This window comes from Dermochelys coriacea, chromosome 9 (genome assembly GCF_009764565.3).
Source record: "Dermochelys coriacea isolate rDerCor1 chromosome 9, rDerCor1.pri.v4, whole genome shotgun sequence".
In the NCBI taxonomy this organism is placed as follows: Eukaryota; Metazoa; Chordata; order Testudines; family Dermochelyidae; genus Dermochelys; species Dermochelys coriacea.
Window position 1 is genome coordinate 8,985,425 of NC_050076.1, and position 13,314 is coordinate 8,998,738.

The following is a 13,314-nucleotide window of genomic DNA, read 5'->3' on the forward strand; positions in this document are numbered from 1 at the left end:
CCGAGGGTCTACCACATCCCACTCTATATGGAAAAGCCTTTAAATTACAGGGCCTTTTGTGATAATACCCTTGATTCGGGAGGGTCAATAGATTAAATTGCCTTGACATAAATATAGGCTCACACCGGATGGAAACCATCATACCCAAGGACAGTTGGGAAAAAAAATCTCTTCTACCTGAAACAGCATTCGGAGACTGCTAGAGATCGCAAACCCAGTTTCTCTAATGGATGGAAAAGGTTCTTATCAGAGGGCTGTCCCAATAGAAATGTGAACTTGAAACAGGTTTCACAAGCTGTACAATCAGAAGATGCACAATAATTCAGCAAACTTTGGCCCTGGAGTTTTGGTACATTGAACAAGAGTGATAGAGACAGATTTCTGCCCCTACTCTAGCACAGAGTGCATCCAAGTTAACATGCTGGAAAGAAAAGCACACGCTCTGATTGGCAGTAACCGAAACAGGGGAAGCAACTTAAATAAACCACTAATCTAAGAATCACTTCTCTACATAGCTAATTCAAACTCACCTTTGTCCCTTTTCTCCTAAGCCTTTTTCGGTGAAAAGCATGTGAAAAAATCACTTCAATCCAGAGAGCACATGGCAGGATAGGGGTAAGGAGGAACTTAACTTTGCTTTCCATGGATACACGTGTCTTCTTCCATTATTCAACCTGTAGGCAACAATGTCTTCAGCCTGGAATCTCTTCTTTATGATGGCCTTCTGCGACTGATTCCTTAGCATTCAGATGGAAGAGCACATCCATTTAAATTTCCCTACCTCACTAACAAAGCCCGGCTGAAGACTTCAAATCAGCTTGTAATAGAGAAAATGCTTTAAATACAGCCCTATTGTTCCTTGTGTGGGCTTCCACTGAAGTCAATAGGTGCATGGAACAGTGATTTCCATCAGGATCAAGGTAGCTGAATCATTGCTTTCCGAAGAAACAATAATAAAGCTGCCAAGACTCTTAACTAAGAGTCCAATTATATCTGAAGTCACCAATACTCAGTCAGTTCCCCCTCCCTCTCCCTCCAAGAATATCTTGCACTTCACGTGCTATTCTTAGACTGAGGACATATGTCTAGATTTGGAGCAGGCTTCCATTGCATAGCTGGATCACGTATGGTCACCTGCAAACAGCTCCAGAGACTATCCGCCCCCCCCCATTACCATCATATCTGAAAACCTTCAATCTTTAATGTATTTATCCTTACAACACCCCTCTGAAGAAGGGCAGAGCTATTCCTTCCATTTTATAGATGGGGAACTGAGAAACAGAGAGACTGAGACACATCTAAGGACACACAGGAGCAGGGAATTAATCCAGGTCTCTTGGATCGCAGGCTAGCTTCTTAAATATTAGACCATCCTTCCCTCCCCCATACACCTGTGAAACACCTTCCTCTGGAAAGACTCCAGCTGCTATTTCCTGCATCCTCCACGTCAGAACATTCTTTACTGAGCCCTCAAATGTAGCGGGAAACACCTCAGTCTCTCATCTGCTTGAATCACTATCATGCGAGTCACATGGCCATGATGCACCATGGGAGATGCAATCCAGCTAATGAGCATAGCCCATAGAGGAGAAAGAGATATGAGGAACCCAAACTACAACTCCTATGAAGTTCCCGTGGGACAGAAATTCCAATTTTCGACCAGTCCTAGAAATTATAAACATTAGGACACAGTTTTAAATTACACGACACAAGACCCGTGTCACTCAGGGCACTGGATAGACAGGGAATGAGTCAGACAGCTGCAAGAGGAGAAAGGAGGTTCTCTTGCAAATGAGATACTGGACTGGAACCCAGGAGAGTTGGGCTGTATTCCTGATTCTGCCAGAGATTTCTTATGTGATGTTGGGCTAGACACTAACCCAATGCATACAGCATTACGGGGTGAATTAAAAGCACCTGGCCAATCTTAATTCTGGCATTTCCTAACCTTTGAGTGCTTCACTTTGCAACCTTAAGATTGTTTTAAACATACTTTTTTATGCAACATCAGCTAAGTTCACCCTTTGGCTTCATTAGGTCTGAAGAATCTCCCATGTGAAAGGAGCAGAACCGAACGACCAGCAGTCATCTCGCCTGCAGGTAACTGGCAGCCTAACAGCATCTTGTAACGATGGGGATAGAAGGGAGACGTACAGTTCTAGTCTGAGATTTTTTAAAAATGGGTATTGAAAGTTAGGACCCTACATCCGTATCTAGGCACCTAAACAAACAGCCTGATTTTCCAAAGGTGCTGAGAACCCAGCAGGTCCCATTAACTTCACTGCTAATGAGAGGTGGAGTTAAGTCAGGTAAGCAGCTGTGGCTCCCTGAACCCAGCTGAGCAGTGAGCAGAAAGCAGCTAACAGTGAGGCTCTTAAGAGAAGTCTAAGAAAGGGAGTGTGTGTGTGTGTGTGTGTGTGTGTAGATTGTAACAGAGCAGGAGCTAATTGCTTAGATACTCTCAGACTCCAACAGCTGAAAGGAGATCACTTGAGGTATGAAGTGTCAACTGAGATACAGATGGCAACCAATGGAGCCAAGACAGTTTGATGCAGTCCGCAGAAGATGTGCAAAGCCTCTATTTCTGAACAGAGACCAAGGCACGCAGCACCAGCTGCTTTCCATTCCAGAGGAGAAGATGGAGGGACTGGAACAGCCGCTCTGCGTTTCTGAGACACACTAGCAAAGCCAAATTGGGTAGGTCACAAAAGGGGGCGTGGTGACTCAGCAGACATATGTGTCTGAGTGAGACTCCAGAGGAGGAGATGTAAAGGACAATAAAGGCAGAAAAGAAGGGAAACGCATCTGGAGTCATTTAACAGCCACCCGCATTAGGTGTTTTGATATTGATAAGAGGATGATCAGACTGAGAAGAGGCTAAGGACTGAAGCGGCCAAGGTGATGATCACAAGACAAACCCTGAAAGGGAGCCACCATGCAATGAGAAGAGACATGTGATCCTGACTGGCAATTCTCTACTGAGAAACGCGGCCTGGGAAAGAGAGGTGAGAAGAGCACAATGAATCCTCAGGGATCGTGGGGCATCTGCACTGGAACCAGAGATCCCAGAGGAGAGAGACTGGGTAGATTCAGGCTGACTTTAGTGACCTGGGGAGAAAACAGAAGGATGGGTATATGCAAGTATCTTTTGGAGACCCAGTGCCAACTGGAAGTGAAGACAGACACTCGAGTCCAATTGACATAGGTGCTGATGATGTAGCTGGGAAGTGATGAGAGGTGACCAGTTGGATTAGATAGTCTCCACTTAGAGAGAGGACCAGCAGAATGGCTCAGGAACCGGCAGCACTTGTCAGATGAGCTTTAAACTAAGAGGGTAGGGAGGAGGGGGGATTGTTTTTGGTTCAGAAGGAAAAGTCTAACATAAAAACAAGACAGAAGAGGGAGATGTTCTGCAGGAGAAGATGCATAATAAAAGTAAGAGGAATAGAAATGTCCTTACATGCTTTGTACAAAGAAGAGGCATATGGGAAACAGGCCTGGTGAGCGAGACTGACTGATGGGGATTAGGTCCATAGCTAAAACCTGGTGGTGCAATTTTCATAGACTCAGACTTTAAGGCCAGAAGGGACCATCGTGACCATCTAATCTGACCTCCTGCACATCTCAGGCCACAGAACCTCCTCCAGATGTTCTTCTGTGCAGGAGGACGAGAAAGGAAAGAGAGGTAGAGCTGTGGCTCTGCGGTACACGTCAAATGTATTTACAAAGCCAACATGGGTCAATCATTTAATGATAAAGTTGGCAGCAAATACTTTGAATGAAGATATAAGAAATGGGGGGGAAAAGGAAAAAGTACAAAGGGCATTTGCTTCCAAGGATGGCAGGGAAGTAAGTAAAGAATAAGCCTGGGTGGAAGCTTAACTACCAGACATCTATTTCATAACAGATATAATAACCAAGGCTCAAAGAGTCATCATTCATTGTCTGTGCATATGCAGACAGCCAGTAGGTATTTGTGAGTACACTATTAAATTCTCAACATTTTACTTATTTTATCAAGTATATATTCATTTGAAAATTCATATGCCTTTCATTAGTATCATGGTTTAAAAGTTTCAGGCAGCATCCACTCTGGGAGTGGTAACAATACCATGTGACTGAGACGATCAATCATACACCATGAATATAAGAGCAGATGAAGTGAACAGATTGTGAATACTCCATAGGAGGAAATTTGTTTGCATCAAACATTGAGAGAATACATATTATTTCTATGATAGTAGCACCGAGGAGCTTCATCGTTCTAGGTGCTGTACATACACATACAAGCGACATTCCCTGGCCCAAAGGATTTACAATCTAAGTAAACATGAGAGACGAAGGACAGGAGAAAGAAAGTATTAGTACCTGCATTTTACAGATGGAGAACTCAGGGGCAGAGAGATTAAGTGACTTGCCCTAGGTCACAAGGAGTCAGGGGCAGAGCTGGGAATTGACTCCAAAGCTCCTGAATCCCAGTCCTGTTCCTTCACCAAACCACAAAACTATCCTTCCTCGCTTAAAAGTACCTTTGCAGAAATCGGGATTGGGTCAGAAAGGATTCAAGAACTGAAAGCGATATGCTTGTAACAAATATTATTTGCCACCATCTAATTCCACACAGTGGAGCACTCTACAATGCAGAAAGCGCAGGAGAAACCATCCGATGTCATGTCATGGAACGGAAGCCACAGAAAACGATGAGCAGGAATAAACGGTCAATTATCAACATGGCAAAAAACCAACAATTGGGCCTCCCAAGATTCTGTACTGGAACCGGTGTTGTTCATTACTGATCTGGAGAGAGAAGCGAGCAATGAGGTGGAAAAGCTTGCAAACTTATTTGCAATGAGTTCGTCAAGGCTAGTGAACCCTGTGCAGGACTACAAAAGGACCTGACACAATTAAGCCACTGGGCAGCACAACAGCTGATGGTGACCACTGCAGGATAATGGCCATTGGTAGGAACCTTTTGAATTACTCCTGCACATTGGCTGGTTCCAGATGAACTGCGACCACTCAGGAAAAAGACGTGGGTATCACTGATGAGACGTCAGTAAAAATGTCCATACAGCATGTAGAAGTGCTCAAAAAGGAAATGAAATGTTATAGGGCAGGGTCGGGCAAACTTTTTGGCCTGAGGGCCACATCGGGTTTCTGAAATTGTATGGAGGGCCGGTTAGGGGAGGCTGTGCCTCCCCAAACAGCCAGGCTTGGCCCAGCTCCTGCCTCCTATCCAACCCCCGCCGCTTCTTGTCCCCTGATGGCCCCCCTGGGACTCCTGCCCCATCCAACCCCTCCCGTCCCCTGATGGCTCCCCCAGGACTCCTCCCCCGTCCACCCCTCCCTGTCCCCTGACAGCCCACCACAGCCCCATCCAACCCCTCCTTTCATTTCTGACTGCCCCCCTGGGATCTCTGCCGCATCCAACACCCCTTCTCCCTGACCGCCCCAGAACCCCTGCCCCTGACTGCCCCCCCGCTGCCCCATCCAACCCCCCCCTCTCCTGACTGCTGGGGACCCCTGCCCCTATTCAATCCCCCTGTTCCCAGCCCTCTGACCGCCCTGACCCCTATCTACACCCCCGCCCCCTGACAACCATCCAGAACTCCCCTGCCTTCTATCCAACCCCCCCGCTCCCTGCCCCCTTACTGCACTCCAAGGAGCACCGGTGGCTGGCGGCGCTACAGCCGTGCCGCCCAGAGCACCAGGACAGCCAGCTGCGCCATCCAGCTGGAGCCAGCCACACTACCGCTCACAGAGCACCGGGTCAGGCCGCAGCTCTGCAGCTGCGCTTCCCGGCAAGAGCTTGCAACCACCGCCCAGAGGATTGCACCAGTGGCACAGTGAGCTGAGGCTGCGGGGGAGGGGGAACAGCAGGAGAGGGGCCGGGGGCTAGCCCCCCAGGCCAGGAGCTCAGGGGTCAGGCAGGAGCATCCCGGATGTGGCCCATGGGTCATAGTTTTCCCACCTCTGTTATAGGATGTATAAAGGGTGGGATAGAAAATAATACTAAAAATACTGTAATACCATTATATAAATCTGTCTTCAAATCAAGACGGGATGTCCTTCTGGAAGATGTGCTTTAGCCAAACAAGTTATTGGGCTCAGTACAGGGGTCACTGGGTGAAATGTAATGGCCTGTGATTTAAGGGAGTTCAGACTAGACGATCTAGATCTAGCCTTCTGGCCTTAAACTCTGTGAATCTATGAATAAGTAATACATTCTCACCTGGAATACTAACTTCAGTTCCAGTCACTCCATCTCAAAAAAGATACAGCAGAAATAGAGGGAAATCTGAGATCGGCAATGAAGATGATTAGTGGCATGGAAAGATGGAAAAGACTGAGACTATTTTGACTCGATAGGCAGAGAACAAGTGGGGATATGACAAGGATATATACAAAGCAATGCACAGTATGGAGAAAGTGAACCAGGTACTCCTATTTACCCTTTAACACAATATAAAAATAATGTAACAGTCATTGAAATCAAAAAGCCTCCAATTTAAATTGTTTTTCTGCATAGCACACAATTAACCTGGGGAACTCACTGCCACAAGATATCATTGAAGTCAAGACTATTCCAAAAAGGATCCAAGATTTATATGGATAAGACAAATATCCAGCCACATGAGATGGGCTGAGAACTGGTACATTTCAAGAAAGCAAATTTTGGAAATTTAAACCTTAAAGTCATGGTGCAAAGGGCTGAAGTGCCAAATCTATGGCTTTAGAAGAGGGCTGGAGCATCCTAAAAGATAATGGTTACAATTTATTCTCAGAAAGGAAAATACAAGGGACAAAAAAAAAAACCCCATATTTGATACAAGGGACTGGCTTGCAGATCTGAGGACAAACCAGGACTGGAAATGAGGAAGGCGAGAAGGCAGGGGAATAACCAAAAACAAGGATACAGAGTTTGTTAAAGCTACAGGGAAAAGATAATACAACTAAAGAGCAGAATGAGTTAGTGCTAATGAAAAGGTTACACGGAATATGATGGGCTTTTACAGGGACCGAGGGAAAAGAAATGCTAGAGAGACAGTAAGATGATAATAAACAAGACAGGGGCTGGAATGAATGAATGGCATTAAAATGGCTGTTACTGAATTGCTTTTTTTTAAAATTGCTCTTTAAGAAGATAACTAAAGAGGCACGCTCAGTTAGGAAGTAATGAAGACCTTGTAAATACACTTACTTATAAAATGCTGGTAAGGGAAGTCTGGACAAACCAAACATCTACAAATCAGCTGCTCCAGACAATGGACATCCTGAATTATTAAGGGAATTTGCTAATGAACATACTGAACCGCTGCCATAAAGAAAAAAATTATTGGCCAAATTTTCTGCTGATGGAAAGGGGCTCAGTGCCATTGACTTTGACTCAGCTACGCCCGTTTAGCCAGCAGAGAATCTGGCCCTGGGAGTGCTGGCAAAACATTCAGAGGATTTGTGCATGGGGAAGGAAATATGAATTCAAACTCTCAACAAATAAACTAAAAGGAAGAGAGAACCTGACAATTAATAACCTGCAAATTAGTTTCAAACACTCGGAACAGAACACAACAGAGACCTGAGATTAAGAAAAAGAAATGTCAGCCCCCAGGAGATAATAGAGCCATGAACAATATAAAAACAGGGGATTTATTATGGAGAAACTGTGCCAGTCAAACTCGATTGCTGTTTTCCATAGCATTTGCACCCTGAGTGGAGGAAGGGAACTGGCAGATTAGAGCTCGCTGGACTTCACCAAGGCATTCGTGATTCAGGGTCTCTCAAAAACCTTGCTCAAAAAAATATTAATTGGCTTGGATATGACACTGTCACTGTGGCTGAAGAGTAGAAGGATCAATGGCAATGTCGCCATAATGAGCTGGAGGAGAAGTCCAGTGGCTGTTATGGGGACCAGGATCGGGCCTGGTCATAGTCACCATGAACGTTGATAACGAGGAAAAGGGTAACCAGCATATTAATTGCATTTGAAGATTATGTGTTGCAAAAGCCAGTGAGAACAGAAATAATACAAAGGGAACTAGGAAGGTTAGCAATAGGGGAAGGAATCAGGATGGTAACTAAGCTGGAAAAATGCAAGGGTCTTGGGGGAAAGACATCCCAAACACAGATACCCAATGGGCAGATTTCAGAGTAGCAGCCGTATTAGTCTGTATTCGCAAAAAGAAAAGGAGTACTTGTGGCACCTTAGAGACTAACAAATTTATTAGAGCATAAGCTTTCGTGAGCTACAGCTCACTTCATCGGATGCATTTGGTGGAAAAAACAGAGGAGAGATTTATATACATACACAGAGAACATGAAACAATGGGTTTATCATACACACTGTAAGGAGAGTGATCACTTAAGATAAGCCATCACCAGCAGCAGGGGGGGGAAAGGAGGAAAACCTTTCATGGTGACAAGCAAGGTAGGCTAATTCCAGCAGTTAACAAGAATATCAGAGGAACAGTGGGGGGTGGGGTGGAAGGGAGAAATACCATGGGGAAATAGTTTTACTTTGTGTAATGACTCATCCATTCCCAGTCTCTATTCAAGCCTAAGTTAATTGTATCCAGTTTGCAAATTAATTCCAATTCAACAGTCTCTCGTTGGAGTCTGTTTTTTAAGCTTTTTTGTTGAAGGATAGCCACTCTTAGGTCTGTAATCGAGTGACCAAAGGTTTTCCTCCTTTCCCCACCCTGCTGCTGGTGATGGCTTATCTTAAGTGATCACTCTCCTTACAGTGTGTATGATAAACCCATTGTTTCATGTTCTCTGTGTGTGTGTATATAAATCTCTCCTCTGTTTTTTCCACCAAATGCATCCGATGAAGTGAGCTGTAGCTCACGAAAGCTTATGCTCTAATAAATTTGTTAGTCTCTAAGGTGCCACAAGTACTCCTTTTCTTTCTAGGGAATAGGAAAGACTTAGGAGACCTAAGAGCAGCTGTAGGCAGCAAATTAGATAGGAGGTTGCAATGCATCCCTTCCAGCCATTGGATACCATATCAGCTTCTTGAGGATTAGGTTATTCTCTGAGCATTAGCGGCATTGGGCAGTGCTGGGTCAGTCTGGTCCGTGCTGATTGTTCTCACTCGCTAGTGACTGGACAGTCTCTGCCAGGTCAAGGCAACAGCTGCTGCTTTTGGATCTGAGGGTTTAGAGTTCAAATCCTAGCAAGGAACAGATTCCCCCCAATGGGTGCTGAGCCACACTGGCTGCATTCAGAGGGCCAGAAGGGTGCACAACAGGGATAGAAGGTTTAAGTCTAAGCCTGTGAAGCTGCGAAGAGAAAGCAGTTTGCCCTGGGACAGCCCCTGCGCGCAGCCTCTTCACCAAGCCTTAGGGAAGCGCATGCAGATTTGTTTAGAACATGAGGAAACAAAACAACAAACCAGGAATGGAGAATGGAAATAAAAGCAGAGTGCTCCATCAGAGGGGGTGTTATTTGGGAGAGCTGTCAGAGCCCTCACTCCCCAGACACCTCTGCTTCTTATCGGCCTCATGGAGGCTGACGTTGTGTGAACCTTGCGGAGCAAACCCAAATTATTTTAATTTCTAAATCCAAACAGCTCTAATTATATCATTTCCCTTGTGTGGAGTCTGGTGAGTCCCTCCCTCTGTTCCCCTTCTAGGGCTATTGGGACCAGCATCTCCTAGAGCTGAAAGGGATAAGAACATCACCAATTAGAAAGTCCTTTCAGGATTAACTCACAAGCTTCCTCAGAATATTTCATCTCTTCCAGAGCTGCTCTTTTCCTGCTTCATGGAACTTGCTGATGCCAGGGCCACTGCAAGAGGAATTTCAGGAAGAGAGGGGAAATTAAAAAAGGACAACCCTACAGGTTAAATGGAACATAACATCAGCAGTAGGACAAGCCTGAAGAACCACATTCAGCAATTAATCCAGAATCAAGGAGAGGTGAAACAGACAGAAAAAATGTCCCTATCATACTGAATATCTCAGGTCCATCCTATATCATCCCTCCCATACACTACCATACAGAGAGAGCCATGTATTCTAGAACTCCTGACAGCTGCAGGCTGCATCTGGTCCACTGGACTCCACAGAGATCATCCAGATGTTGTTACTTGAATATCATGGTGATAGGAACTTTACAAATATCTTAGATTAGATTCAGATTTAAAGAGATAGAAAGGAATTTGTAAATTTCAGTTTCTTTTTGGAAAAAACAGGAAATTTTCAAAAGAAACAGCTATTTTCTGTGCAAATATTCATGTCCAAAAAAAGCCTTTTTGTTTTTTTAAATCAAAAGCAAGCTTTTTTTGTCATCCCCCCATGAAAAAGTAGCCTATGCCTAAGTTCTGAATGAGTTTTAACTATCTGGAAAGTTCACAGGATTAGCAACAAGCTGGTTATTAACTAGAGAGACAAGAAAAGGAGAGACTCAGAAAAATTCCCTAAGGGCACATTGTAATTAATTAACAGGTTTACTAGCAAATCCAGCATTTGTTCACACCTTACATGGGGAGGATGCATTGTATCCATACAAAACATTTCATAATGGGGTCCTGCTCCATAAGTAGAGTTCCGAGGCACTATGATAATACAAATAAAATAATCATCTTAACCATGGAGCCATGACCAGTGCCTCCATAGGACAGTCCATTGGGCATTTTTTCTCCTATAATTACCACTCTCTCCTTTTGTCACCCACTAATGTTTTACCCTCCTTCCTAGTATTACCCCAGTTTATAATGGACTGGAACACTTAGCATTTAGGGAACATGTATCAGACAAACACGATTTATGCAGCTCTCCCCTCTCATTTTGCAGTCTCCCAGCCTGGCATCTTCATTTCCTTGCAGCCTCCTGGGTTGAGTGACTTATCCTCTTCCTCAAAAAGAAAAGGAGTACTTGTGGCACCTTAGGGGAGACTAACAAATTTATTTGAGCATAAGCCAGTTTCTACCAGTGTCAGGGTTTCTTTGGTTCTGTTTCACTTCCCTTTGCTGTTTGCTCCTTGCCTTTCATTGGGTTGTTTTTTTTCCATTTCAGCCAAGGCCTCCAGGCATCTGCCTCCAGGAATTCACCAAGTCCCCATCCAATTCCCCCACCCTATATTCCAAGCTGTAGTCCCTCTGATGGGTCCCCTTTCCACACTGAACCATGGCTCTCCAAGCAAACACACCGCTTCTGCTAAACTGTGGCTTTAACCCTTCATTCGCCTTCTCAGTGCAAAGCTCCTGCTTTCACCTCCTGAATAGACAGCTGTGCTGTCAATTTAGGCCTGGGCTGATAGATAGGGTGCCCTGGATGTGTCAGATTGGTAGCTTTGACTCTAGGCCATCTCCCTTCATCTCATGGTAGCCCATCCTGTCGTCTTCTCCTGCCTCCAGCTTCTCCTATTCAACACTAACCTCTCTGCCCAAACAGGATCCCTCCTTGCCTCACGTTCACACAGCACATTTATCAATCTCCCTCCCTCCAGCTCTGAACTAGCTCCATGTTACCTGGCTTGCGGCTCTACCTGTCCTCTTTATGACCTGGCCAGGCTTCCAGCAGCTTCACGGGTGATTAATTTGCCAGCTCCTCATTTCTGCTGCTTATCTGGACATGTCCAGAGGCAAGCTGGGCATTTCTACCATGCACTTTATTCCTGGGGTGACCTCGGGTGCTGCCCCTTTAGGCATCATACAGCAATTGCACTGAGCAACGGTTTCTGAGTTTTAGTTCTGGTTTAAATTCTTTTCCCCTGCTCATGTTACAAAGGAACTGGGGTGTCACAGGGGATCCCGACATGTCTCTACCAAACTAAAACACCTTTTATTCTCATTAAAGGGGGGGAGAGGGAGTCTCCTTCTTCTCTATCTCCAAGTTTGAAGCTAATTAATTACTATTGACTTTCCCAGCAGACATTCTGGCTTCGGCATTGGTAGAAAGATCAGTGATTTGTGAACCAAAGGCCTCTTGTTTTGGGCCAATGGAAGAATGCGGCATGCAGCACATGGCCCTGTTGAGAAAGAGGAGACCATTTCCCAGCTGCTCTCACTTTAGAAATGGGAGAGAAAGTGGCTGTTTATGAGAAAGAGGGTGGTTGTTTTTCTTGGAAAAGAAGCAAAATCCTCAGATAGGGGTAAAATCCTGATTCCACAGAAAATTAAGCAGTATAGATTTCAGTCAGGTCTGGTCGAAGGTTTATTTCCCTCAAACAAGAGACTTCACATAAATCACTGCTCCCTCCAAGGACGTTTGAAACCTGTGATACAAAACAGAACCTCCACTGTCCATGGAGCAGGCACTGTCTACACCAAGCATGACAGGACAGGTCGGCCGTCCCTGCAGCCTGAACCCCACACCCCCTTCACTAACTTTTTCTGCAGTGTTTTCCTTCTGTCTGGTTAAACTGTCATCATGCCTAATAAAACTTTGGCAAAGAGAGAAAATGGAGATGAGCAAGTGACTTCGCCCAAGGCCAGAAGGCACCAGGAGGCGTGGATCCCAGTGACAAATGGGGTCTGGCCCATGCCATCTGACCCAGCATCCAGATAGGCCTCGCCACCACTTAGGACTGCTACCTGTGGTCTCTGAGCCCTGGGAGTCCCACTGGTGAGAGGAAGAAGCGGCAGTTTCAAGGTCTGGGACTTGCCTTAGAAGAACCAAAGATTCTGGTCTTGCAGATGATGCTTGTGTATGGAGGGTGTCAGCGTGCCCAGTCCTGTACGGAACACAGGGTAGGATATGCTCCCTGTCAGGGAATTAGATGGAGACCTCGCCCACACCTGCCAAATGCATAGGAGACATCAGCGGCACCAGGGAATATTTGTGTTTCAGGCCTGAAAGTGAAAGGTCTCATGAAGGAGAAGGTGGATGGGAATGTGGAGAAGGGAGGGAGTTCCAAGACAAGGCCTGACCTGGAGGAAGGGGAAGGAGAGGACAGTGGAAGAAAGCAAAATGGGGCATCGTGAAAGGGGGATTTGGGACAAGAGACACAGGCGGCTGCAGCACTGTGCGATACCCTGAAGGGGAGGAGGACATAGCTGGTTCTGCTGTGGAAGTTGAAGGGAAGTGGTGGGAAGGACTGGATCTTTCCACTGTATTCTGAGTGGCCGAGAGGTGGTGAGCTGGGAAGCTAGGAGACTGGCAAGGGGAGACTCTGACTGAGCTAGACGTGACTGAACTGCCCTGAGAACCCCCTTTTTCACAGGCCTGTCACCCTGGTATCTCACAATCCGAATCCGAGTGCTGAAAGGAGTTGTCAGAGGGATCGCTGAACACAACGAGTGAGCTTGTTGGGGGGAGGACCGAGGGCACTCAAAGCTGCCGGCTGGCACATTTCTCATGGGAGGGCTGTGG